Source organism: Orbicella faveolata, unplaced genomic scaffold, assembly GCF_042242905.1.
Source record: "Orbicella faveolata isolate gen_17 unplaced genomic scaffold, um_ofav_v1 contig_46, whole genome shotgun sequence".
Lineage (NCBI taxonomy): Eukaryota > Metazoa > Cnidaria > Anthozoa > Scleractinia > Merulinidae > Orbicella > Orbicella faveolata.
Window position 1 is genome coordinate 5,399,317 of NW_028301576.1, and position 13,053 is coordinate 5,412,369.

General features: G+C 38.3%; 1 pseudogene across 1 annotated transcript; it reads left to right on the forward strand.

Annotated features, from left to right (window-relative positions):
• Positions 1-3,092: 3,092 nt before the first annotated feature.
• Positions 3,093-8,846, forward strand: LOC149098102 (cytosolic Fe-S cluster assembly factor NUBP2 homolog; annotated as a pseudogene). Its single transcript, XR_016203418.1, has 7 exons — positions 3,093-3,128; positions 4,935-5,023; positions 5,524-5,634; positions 6,423-6,494; positions 6,941-7,031; positions 7,513-7,618; positions 8,702-8,846. The product of XR_016203418.1 is annotated as a cytosolic Fe-S cluster assembly factor NUBP2 homolog (transcript).
• Positions 8,847-13,053: the final 4,207 nt, after the last annotated feature.

The following is a 13,053-nucleotide window of genomic DNA, read 5'->3' on the forward strand; positions in this document are numbered from 1 at the left end:
CAACCCGACTATGGAAAATTCTGGTAACGATAGGATGAGTTAATAAGGACAGAGGTATCGACTTGTTTCTTAGAAAAATCCAGTAAGATGGAATGCGGAAAAGTATTTCAGTCCTGAGAGCAACCCGGCTGAGGACAATTCCGGTAATGATAGGATAAGTAAGTAAGGACACAGGTAACGAGTCCGGTTTCTTAGAAAAATCCGAGATCAGTGCTAGAACAAGCTAATAAAACGTCCATTTTGAAATCGGAATGATCGCAGAAGGCAAGCACGCATTCCTAAGCTGGGTGGAGAGTTTCGTGCGCTCCTCTTAGTGCTTGTTTTACTTTCACGTCCAGAGGGGTGGTAGCAGTCGAGAGGTCGACTAGTCATTCCGTGCTCGCAAGTTGGAAACCTATCCTGTTGGACACAGCACGCAGGTATCATGAGTACCATGCGACAATCCACCGGAAGCATGAGTTTGGATGGAGTGTCGGAATAGGGTGGTTGATTTCTGACCGGGCCTGTACTGCCTCAGCGCTTCTGACTTCATATGTCCTCATATGGACCCCCCGAGGTCTGTGTCTGTATTTCAAGCTGGGTTTGCAGGCTGTCGTTTCTGTTTTTTGTTTTTTGTTTTTTTGTTTTCTGCAGTCAAAATTCTAAAAGAATTAATAAACACTTGATCCGGGTTTTTCGAGGGCTAGTCGGTTGTTACCAGTAACTTGGAGGAAGGAAGAAATGTTGACACAATATGCGATTGTATGATCACCCTCGAATGGAGCAGATGAACATCTATTTCCTGTTTAACTTTTTGAGCTTTAAGCAATTAATGCTCCTATACAATAACAATGCCATTGGCTATTGAACTGATATTACATTTTTTACCTCTAGAAGCACTGGTAAGGTCAGGAGTAGTTTGTATGTTGAATTAATGCTTCACCCAATGCATGCCATGGATAAAGACTGGTTTGGAGTCTTTTTTACATCAAAGTGGACAAGTGTGCTTAGGCAGCGTTTGCATGTTGTCTTTCTATTTTCTGCATGAAGAAGAAATATTCAGTTATCGGGTTAATCGAGAATGAGAAGAACTTCTTCATGAAAAGAAAATTTATGGATAGTGCTGAAGTTACGCTAAAATTTGTGGGGTTGTAGTTAAGTTACTAATTATTTTCTTTTGTTGTTTCTAAACAGTTTATTGACTTGTTGTAAATTACATAAGACAGAAAAAAGTTGCTTGCTGCGTCCTTGCGATGTTCTCTACGACGAAGCTTGTGCGATTTCCTGGCCTCGACGAACAAAGAACTTGGCTAATATCCAGCCCTCTTGACCTTACGCTTAGTCAATAACCTTTATGTAATTCTATATTGGACTATGTAAAACAATGGGGAATATCTAATTATGTATGGTTCTGTAGGCCTTTGTAAGCAGGTTTTGAATGATATTGTACTTTAAAGTTATTATCTGGAACGTTAATCAAACTTAAAGTTTGGTTATATATGGTTATATGAGTTTACTAAGGATTTTGTGTTACTATCAGGAAGATGTAGGGCTCTCCGTAAGGCTATATCAGCTCAATTGTATGAAAATGTATTGTTATGTAGAGCTACATAGGCCTGTGTGTGGCTATGTCAAGCAATTTAGGGCTGTAGAGTCTTGGCATGCGTGAAAAAAGCTCTCTATGACTATTTCTAACTTTTGGTTGGGCTTAGGCCACGTTTATTTCAGACTCAATCGAAGCCTTGTCATGGGTGTTTGCATCCTTCGAAGTGTGCCTAAACGCATTGCAGAACTGGAAATGAAGACAGGAACTCACTCACGGTATCATTCATTATTTACTCGTTCGATCTTTTGTGACCTTCGGAAAACTTCGGACATCTTGGGTAACCTTCGGTAAATCGAGCACTGTCGAAGAAGTTAACCTTTGGAAATCCGCCAACTGGTTAGGCGTAAAGAGCATCATCTTCGGTAATCTTTGATAACCTCCGGGAAAATCGAACACTGTTGAACATCTTCGGAAATTCGACTAATTCGATAAATCGAGCACTGTCAAAGCATGTGCAGAATATCTTCGGAAATACGACATATGTGGAATATCGAACATTGTCGAAGAAGGCAATCTTTGGAAATCCGACTAATTCGGCAAAGAGAACATCTTCGGTAACCTATGCGAAAATCCGAGTAATTCGGAAAAATCGAGTACTCCCAAAGAAGACAATCTTCGGAGATTCGACTAATTCGGCAAATAAAACGAACAGTGTCGAAAATCTTCGGAAATTCAATATTCCGCAAATCGAGCTCTGTGGAAGTATGTACAGACGAATATCTTCGGAAATCCGACTGGTTCGGAAAATCGATTTACTGCCAAAGAAGACCATCTTCGGAAATCCGACTAATTCGGCAAATACAGCATCTTCGGCGGCCTTCGGTAACCTCTAGAAAAATCGTACTTTTTCGAACTTCTTCGGTAATCCGACTATTTCGGCAAGTCGAGCACTGTCTGTCGCTTTCGAGTGGTATACCACGGAATATCCCACGAGACACTTGTATTCTCTCGATATACACACGCGCCTAAAGGCTTGTGTTTATACCAAAAAAATTTAAATGACCTCGTGGGATATAGTTATTCCAGAAGGGGTCACCGTTCCGCCGTTTTGTTACTTTCCAGTAGCAAAATTCGTACATTATCAATGTCATCTGGACTGGAGTCCAAAAAACTCAACACAAGCAAGTAAGTGGTAGGGCTAAAGCCCTTCCTCCTCCCTCGCGGTCCCTGATTTCATTTGTGGTTTTGAACATATCTTTCAGTAGCCTGAAATGTCAGTCATCTCCCACCCTCAGCTTAATCCCCGGGCGATTAGGCTGGACGGTGGAAGATGACTGACATTTCAGGCCACCTCGGAGACCCAGGGGCAGTTAGTCGGGTCGACGCGATATTTTCGGGCGAAATTGTACGTCTTGATGTAAACTCTCGCCCGAAAATATCGCGTCGTCCGAAAATGTCGCGTCGACCAACTGCCCCTGGGTGTCCCAGGATGACCTTTTTTTTCAGCTGCAGAGCGGGCCTACAGAGCAGCGGAAAAGCTTCTTGAGCCGACTGTACGCGAGGATGACCAGCAGTTTCCTTCTCAAATTCAAGATGGCGGACGGTGAGTACTGTCGTGCAACGAATGTGTTACTTAAAAAATTGCTGTTTGCATTAAGGGTGTATACATTATTTTTTCTTTAAAGTAAGACTACATGTTCTGTTGACTTATGGTTTACATTTCTACATATACCCGTATTAAGGACGGTCGCGGGAAATGTAAAAAAATGGGGCGTCACCGACTTCGTTTTGGAGAGAACATCCTCAGAAGAACACCCGAAATCTGAAATAATCGGGCTTCGTTAGCGAATAAGGCCACAATGTCTGTAAGCCCAAAATATTGCAATTAGATCTTTGAAGTGAAATGTTCTCTGCCAAATGTTGTTTAAGGTAATTACTCTGAAATAAAAGTGACAGTAGAATTTGTTCAAACTTTGTCTACTGAATATTTATCATATGAGAACTTCAATTTTCAAATAAAAATGGGGGGTGCCCATGCTCATTAAGGAGCAGCGAAGCATTGAAAACGCCCCATTTTGGCATTATTCAATGCTTGTTATAAGGACACATTCCCAGTAATTGTAAAATCTTTGTGAGTCCAGACTCACGAGAACACGCATTAAACTACAGTCAATACATTGCGTCAGACACAAATAAACATTTTAAGTTTGATTCAGGCAGAAAGCTAAATCCTAGATTAAAAAAATGAACCAAATTTCTTGATATGGTTACCAAACTGCAAAATAGAAAAGACCACAGTGTATCTGCTATTTTCTTTATTTATTCAATTTTCAGTGATAGCAATTAGTTCAGTCTTTTCTCATGCAAAGCTTATGATTAGTTGATTATAGTGACTGGAAAAAAAGGTGGGGTCCCCGTGCTCGTTAGTGAGCTATAGCCATTTTTCAACTGAGAGAACTCAATATCAAGGCAAATCCAGTTTCAAGATGTGCGTGCACAAGCATGCGCTAACTGACGCCATAAATTATGCACAGTAAGGATGCACAATGCAAATGTGAGGAATCACCTTAAGGGGACCTATTAAGTGAATTTAGTCAACTGGCGAGGTTCCTTAATGAACAAGTTCGCATTTAGCGACCGTAGTTTCATGGACCTTGCAGTCACAAGATGGCAGGATTTGATGTCCTGTGGACAGAAATCTTAAATTTTTTTAAACTTCCCACATTGATTTTTTGTTCATATTTGGACAATGTGGAGATATTTGTTAATAAAAATTGTTTCTGGAAAGAAAAGTAGGGGTCGCCAAACATCCAAGATCATTAAAACCAGGCAAAGCTATAGCAATAGCCTTTTGCCCTATCATTGTTCATTTTATAGCCTGCATGACAGGCTGTAGAAGGGGAGGGAAAGGGTCCACGCAGGCTATTCATTTTATTACTTAGTGTGTGCTCTCATGCATAACATGATGTGTGAATTTGCGCACACAGTAAGGATGTGCAGAAACAATTAGGGCGAATGTCCTTAAGTCATTGATTCATATGCAGTGGGAGGAGTTGCAAGGGGGGAAGCTTTATTGGATGATTTTCTACGTTTGGGATAGGTCTTGTTTTCATGTTTTACATTTGGGAGCGAGATTTGTTATCAGAAGATTTATAGTATTGGCCACATGATGTGTGAACTGGTGACACTTAGGGAAAAATCCTGTCTTGGATTAAAAAATATTCACTTTGCCTTTCCCCCAGCACCTTCTGTCTTTCTCCCCCTTACCCCAGAGTCACCTCAGTGAAAATCTGTGGATCTGCCACTGGTGGCAAAGAAGTGTCTTCAAGAATGTATTGTTACAGGCTGCCATACTACCTTGCAGATCACAATAAATGGCTAATCTTTGTGTTATCTCTTTATCTTCCAGCTTGGCATACTGGATGTTGACATATGTGGACCAAGTATTCCAAGGATGATGAATGTAGAGGGAAAAGATATACAGCAGTGTTCTGCTGGGTAAGTCATAATATAAAGGATCATCTTCTGAAGCCATTCTGTGGGAGCCAATATTAACTAAATCATGCATATATACTATATACAACTCTCACACTTGTGTTTGATGTGTAACAGTGAAAGAGTGTCTATGACCTTTAGTGGCTCATTACAGGAGAATTCCTTATATCCAGTTTGATAGCAAGAAACTGATTTGAAGTGTTGTGGCTTCTCCTGCATGGAATGCTGGTCTGTCAGGGACCACTACCCCACTTCTTTGGAACTTTTGTTGGTGAACTTGCTTGATCTTGGGAAGCTTTTTGTTTCGTAAAATTTAGATTATCTGCAGTATAAATGCTCCAGACATGTGTTTTAATTATCATACTTTTCATATACATACTTCACTTTCTAATTTTTTTTTTTATAAGATCAGCTGATATGTTATTGACATCAAAGCTTGCCTATGTTTTTGCTGAAGGTGTTTACAAGTATTTTCTAAAGATAACCTGAACCTTTCTTTTTAGTTGGGTTCCAGTTTACACAGACAAGGACCAACGACTGGCTGTTATGTGAATTGGTTTCTTGTTATTAAATAAGAGATGATGCCGTTGTGTGGAGAGGACCTAAGAAAAATGGTATTTAAATTCATTTATGCTCTTCACTTACATATTTTTTGACTTACCTTAACCTGTTCAAGCTTGTTAATCAAAGCTAGATCTGAGTGTCTCATCATCAATGAAACTGACTACTGAAATCACTTCAAGGAGCTATGCCACCACATATTGAGTGATTTTTTGTGAAATGCACAATTTAATTACCTTAGTTTAAAATGTGGGAAACTTCAGGTAGCTATTATTAGGCTTTGTTGATATTGAGCAAACAATACTTAATTTTCTTTTTTGGGGGCAGTATTATGTCTAGTTGATATATATTACAAAATTTCTCAAAAAACAATTAAATAGCTCAGTTGGTAGAGCACTGCACTGGTATTGCAGACGTCATGGGTTCAAATCCCGTTCAGGCCTGTTTTTTTTTTTTTCAGGCTTTAATTTCACAACTGCTTAAGTTGTGTGCATAACTGCGATGATCAATCATGTCTTCAAAACAAATTTTATGTGACACCCACAGCTGGTCACCACTGGATCCACAGTGTAACTATTTGTACAAAGTTAAGCAAATTCTTTCGGAAATACTGTGGCTTTTCTGGGCTTTTGAATGAAAGGACAATGTTTGAAATCAGCAAAATGTTTTACTACTATTTTAAAATAACTTTGTTCCAGGCCAGTGTACCACTGTCTGCAGTGCACTTTTATTAACGATTTTTAAAATGGAGCAATTCTGTAGAGTGCTACAAACATTTTGATGTTCCTGCAGACTTTCTTGAGTTCTCAAGTGACAGTTACCGGTTTGTTTGTTTTTTTAGCAATGATCAAGCAGTTTCTATCAGATGTATGTTGGGGTGACCTGGATTACCAGCTTATTGATACACCTCCAGGTATGACGACTTTGTAAAATGTTATTTTCAGAGGCCTGTGATGTGCTGATGTGTTAGGTACAGTGGCCCAGTGATTAATGTCATACACTGTAGATCAATAGATCTGGATTCAAAGCCTGTTCATGGGTCTTTGTACTGCATTTTTAGGTGAGAGACTTGACTGGCAATGCCTTTCATCACATAGGAGGAGAAATGAGTATTTACAAGTTGCTGGCCAACCTGAACTGCAAAAATACAGGAATATGAGGGGATATCCACCAGTAGGCCAGCTCCCCATTAAGGACATTTAAGGGAATACAATACTCCATACTGGGAGACTGGAGTTGGAGTCGGAGCAGATATACTCTTAACTTTGCTGATAGTACAATCATGCACATTCATTTTGCAGTATGCAGTGTAATCCTATCATTATTGCTCTGTTCTAAGATTAGTTTTGTTCAATCCAGGAACATCTGATGAGCACATAAATGATTACAGTTAGTAGAAAATCTGCGACATTACAATCCAGATGGAGCAATTTTTGTCACTACTCCTCAGGTATGCATATTAAAGTATATTATTTTATAATAACCGTTCTATAATTAAATGCTGTCAATTATTGGTAAGGCTTATTTTGATTTTGGAAAGTTTACATTTGCTTAATTTGTGTCTGTTGTGACTAATACATTGTTAATTTAGCCGTAAGAGCATTGAGGAAAGGCCAGCTTTTCACTTAGACATTTACTAGCCTTTTAATAGTCAATCAATTTAGGTGAAATCGAGCCTAATCATTGTTTGGCCAAAACCTAAGATTAGTTTATTATCAGTTGATTGGCTAAATTGGTCTCCAGTTCTGAACTTTTAACCCTCATTTTTTCCCTTTTGTTCTCAATAAAAAAAAATATCAGCAGTTGTTCCTTGGCATGGGATAACTCTCCATCTTCAATTGCTTAATAAAAGATTTGCAAGAAATTTACCAGAATCAACTAGTATGTAATATATTGATGGATTTTTCAATGACATTCCTGTTGTTTCTCAGGGTGTGGCAGTGCCTGACATCAGGAGAGAACTAACATTCTGCAAAAAAACTAAAATCCCAATCCTAGAGTAGTGGAGAACATGAGTGAATTTGTCTGTCCTCATTTGTAATGTAAGTGTTAGCCTCCTAATACAGATGCTCTTTGCAGGAAACACTGAAAGCGGCACTCCCATATATGGGCTATATAGGTTTGTGTCATGAGATAGGATATAGTTTTTGAGGTTTTCAGTCCTTAAAATAGGGTATCATTTTTGCCCCTGTTGACATTAATTGCGTTCACGGTGTGATCCTTAGACAGGTTACCTACCTAAATTGTGTCCTAATATTGCAATGCGTAAATGCCCGCCTAAACAGAAAATAAGTTCTACACTTGATGCTTTTAAACTTCCATTGTCACAGAAGTGAAATACAGTTGACCTGTTGGTGCCATTCATAGTTCTTGTTTTTTCCTTGAATTGGATGTCATTTTTCTTGGTTCGGGCCTTAAACAGGGTATCAGTTTCTTTTGCTTCATCCCTAAATAGGGTCAGGGTTTTAAGTCTTTTCACTGCACACGGCTACAGTATCTGGGATCGAGGAAACATTGCCAGACAAGTCCATGCAAAATGCATGTGTGGAGGAGGCTTTTCCTTTTTATGATTTAAAAAGAATATTTAATACACTATGACTTGTTGTATTTTTGACTGTTATAGTGTACCTTCATCTAGTTCATAGTATGAAATAATATTTCACTTTCTTTCCTTTAGAAATGTACAAATTTGTTTCAAAAGGAGGAGGTGAAGCTTTGGCAAAGAGCTGCAATGCTCCATTTTTAGGTAAAAATACTTACTAACATCAGTGACTACACAGGAAGGGGGATAGAGGGGTAAGGGGCAATCAAGATCATGTTTCATGGAAAATGGTCTTTTCACCATTTATTACACTTGTCTATATTAGTGTTAAAAAAAACAAGCAGGGAAGTATATTGTTTGGAAATGCAAAGGTCTCATTTGCTGGAAGCTTAAGGAATGTCAACCAAATTCTTTGTTGTGTCAAGCTTATCACAAGGGGTCATTGCAAATTGCAGACAATTCTCACTGATGTGATGTGTTCTATTTGACATTGAAATCAGTCAGTTTTCGCAGAGGAGAGTCTTCTAGCTATATCTTGCTTTCAGCTCTTGAAAAAATAGTTTTTTCCTTCTTTGTAGGTTCTATTCCACTGGATCCCAGTCTAACGCAATCCTTAGAAGACGCCAAGCTGTTATTGACTTGTGTCCTAACTCACCAACACTAAATGCAGTAGACGTAATCACTTCCAAACTGTTAGAATTGGAAAGCAATGGAGATCAGTGATTGAGGGAACAAGTACTTTTTTTCAAAAAATGGTTGTTGAGCATGTGGCATTTATACAGTTGGACAAATGTGACTGAGATGGCCAAGTGTTCAATCACTGGTTTCTCCTTACAGTGCCAGTCCCTTATCAATCAAACCAGTGATGAGAATTACGGCAATCATCAATCAAGCCCTGCTCTAGTCATTAATTAAGGAAGAAAACTAGCATAGAAAAGTATGGCTTCGCTCCTCTATGGATGATTTTGCCACTCACTTAAACCAAGCATTGCCTTGTTGTTGGGGCATATAAACCATGCGCAATAGCCTCCTTCACAAAGTTCTACTTGTAAAGCAAGAAAGTATGATTACTGAACAGCATCTTGAATTGGGAAAAGCTTTGTTTGAATTTTCCTTTGATACATAGTTACATAGTATATGCAACTTCAAGACTTGTTTTGTCTGTGACCTCTTCAGTTGGTCACCAGTAAAGATTTGAATTTTGGATGATTTCATGTAACCATGCATGAAAAATATAACTTGATACCAAATAATAACAACCGACAATAATATAACCAGATAGAAACAATAATAACAAGATAGAAATAAACCAGTAAATAAATAAATAAATAAATAAATAAATAAGTAGACTGAAAAAAAAAAGCAAATTAGTTATAGTTTAACTTGTGGTATCAAGGTTTATATTTCATGCATGGTTACATGAGGTCACCTTGGATTTAAATCTGTTATGGAGACCAAATTAAGAGGTCATGGACGAAACTAGTTTTGTAGTTGTATATATTACTGTAACTGTGTGTTGAAATAAGATTTGAATGCAGTTTTTCCGTATCAAGGTGACATTAAATGATTGTACCTGAATTTTGATAAGCAGACTGATGTTGCAGAAGTGATTTATGATCAGAAAAACAATTTGAATGAGGTCTTTCCTAATGCAGATTGTTGCAAATCATAATTTTACACGGCCAATAATATACCTAAGATTCTTTGTTCAGAAACTCATAAGGTCAATAAAGGTCAATAAAAAAAATGGAAATAAATACAAGTGGTACTGCCTCGGTTATCTGCATGGTATTTTGCGATTGTAAGAATTGCATGAACAATCAACGTTTGAGTTACTTTTACGTGTAAGAGAAATTAACACGGAGACTCCATATTTCCAATTTTGTTTTTAATTTAGTGGGTTAGTGCGCAAGCGTGTCAATACAAGAGTTATTTTTTTTGTGAATAAAAAGCCCCTGGAGGTAGCAGCACTCAGTGGACTCTTGACAATTATGATAAGGTTAATCCAACAAGTTTGTCTGGTTGTGATGTACAGCGAAAAAGAAAACATTTTAAGAATTTGGTTTACCTTAGGAAATGTGATATTAAGCCTACTTTATGAGATCTGATTTTAACAATCGATCAGTGACTTTGTTTATTAGAACTCCATGGAACTGTTCCCAGCCAGACAGCTAAACATCATGCAGTCTGTAAAAACGGCAGATTGGTGTTGATTCTGGATAATTTTTCCAACTCATTTTATAACAACAACCAATTTAAGTAATATATAGAGTTAGCAAAGCCTAAAAGCAGAGCTCCTGATTACAACAATTTAACCTTGTTTGAGCCTGGGATCCAATTGAAAACCTGTACCTGGGCAGTGGTCAACTTAAAAAAACACGTGACCTCGATGAGCTCTAAAAACGAGCCTGCGATATGGTCAAGTGATACTGGTCAGTGCATACCTTGTTTTGACAGGTATAAATTGAATATAACATGGATACCCAATATCAAAGATGTATTCTTTAACCCTCCCCCCTCCTGATCTCTAAAGGAAAAGCCTTGGGAACTAGGTTGTTGTAGAGTGACATTTCACATTGATTTACATGGAGGGGGCGTACGGACGAAGGTACGTACGGACAATCACGTGACAACCAAAATATTTTGGCTCGATGGGTTACTGCTAATATATAGATTTAGACCAGCCTAAAAGCGTAGCTACTGGGGCCTGTTTCTCGAAAGACCCCGTAAATTATCGGGCCCGGTAAGTCACCCGGTAAGTCTCCGTAAACTTTTCGGGTGTTTCTCGAAGCTCCCGTTATTTTCGATCCCGTTAATTTTTCCGGTAACTTGCCCGGTAATTTACGGGAGGTCGTGACCTCCCGTAAAGTTACCGGGGAGTCACAAATGTTGCAAAAACCAAACAAAATGGCGGCCGGGGGCGCACTTTTTTGTTTCAATAACGCCTCTTTCTAGCCGATATGGCTGACTGGGAAGTCATTGAGCGATTTCGGCTCTCACGAGCAAGAATAGAGTCGCGCGTTGATAAGCTAGAGGAGGAATTGCAGAGAAACACGGCGAGAAGCTGCTCGCTGGCTCCAGAAACCCACGTAAATATAATTGTTGTTGTTGTTGTTGTTTACAGTTTGAAGGCGTTTGCATGGAAACGCTATATAACTGTGAAGTTCTACTTTATTGTTTTTGAAAATCAACAAATGGTGGAAAAAATTAATGAATATAGATAAACACTGTCTGTGTCACGTAAACGCCGATCACTCGCCGCGCGTTTTCGAAAAGTCTTCTTTGTATGAACATCAAAATGGGTTCCTGTCACGCAAACCTGATCTTACTGCAAGCCAAACCTGTTTCCTGTGTTTTAATTGCAGATTTTTTTGACTATTTTTGGAGAAGGAAATTAGAAAACAGACATTCTACAAGAAGTAAACATAATAGAGCGATCGCGAAGAGTCGCATTAGGCGCAGTGCACAAATGCTGACAAATGTTCTACCTATATGAAACACGAAGAAGCGTACTGTACTCACGATAGATAAATGAGAATAAAGAACATTAAAATTATTCTCCCCAATCACATGATTGTTTCAGTCGCATTTCTATTGATCTCAGCTTGCTTTACGCTAGAACAGTGGATTTGGGATCAGTGAAAATTACGCTTGATGTTTGCAGGAGAAAACGATTAAATCACGCCTAAAAATTTTAGTAAGATCCTTCCTTATTCCAAATATTCTGTACACTTACTTAAGCGAAATTCTTATCAGTATAAATTGCTGAAATAAGTGTTTGTAGCTAAATTTCAAGTTCTCAAGTTCACACTTTTTCCTCGGCGGTCCGCAGATCTTGTTTGATTGCTTAGCGGAACATTTTGAATTAGAATGAATCACGGAAAAAGACAACACTCCTAGAAAAGAGCGAGATTGTCGATCGAAGTCTTCGAATCGAACCACAAAAGGCAATTGATCATCACTTTCAAATAATATGACCATGCAAAATGACGATCTCTCTCAGTTGCTCTCCTTTGACACAACGATAACTTCGAAGTTAAACTTCACAGTGTTCTTCAAAAAGCATCACAGTCGCAACGGAACTCCGCTATAACATCGTCATGCAATAGCACGGTCTTATTCTGTTTCCAGCAATGATCGTAGTGTTTTTAAGTTTTGATATTCCACAAAACCAGTTCAAATTAGATAATATCAATATCAAAACCCATAACATAGGCACGAGAAGCGTGCAAGAATTATTTTGTTTGTGAACTAAAAGTCTCGGAGATAGGAGCATTCATGAAACTGTTTACAGTAATGATTTGGTTAATTTGACAAGTTTTTTTGGTTGCGATTTGCAGCAAGAAAGAAACTGGGAATCTATGATGTACACACGATGTTACATCGGTAATGGTAAGATAACTAAATAGTAAGCCATAAAATGTTTGGTCGAACAAACTACAGCAATCTGACACGTCTCCAGATTAATGTAGATACCATCTTATTTTCTAACAGGCTATTATTTGATTCTTTCTTTGATACAACCCACACTGTGATTGGTGTGACACGTGCACATGCATAACTCCCTCACTTACTGATCACATAGCTCTTCCAACCCCCAAGAGGAATTTTTGGTCAAAAATACTCAAGTTAAGAGAACTTTTTGCATTTTATACAAGTCGTGAGGTTACCCTTTTTACACAACACAACGCAACAACACTACTTCACCGAAAATAGAAAGAAAGAGAAAAAAGCCTCTCTGACACATTGAAAGTCTGATTTAATTAAACTGCACTTTAAATTGGTGCCACGCAGTTTTCAAAGAACATTTGAACAGTTTTGATACTTTTTACCTCAAAAAATATCGGACTGAAAAGAATGTCATAAAATGCCCATCAGAAAAAAATTAACTGCTACTGCAGAGACGTAAAAACCGTCCAGAAATGAATTT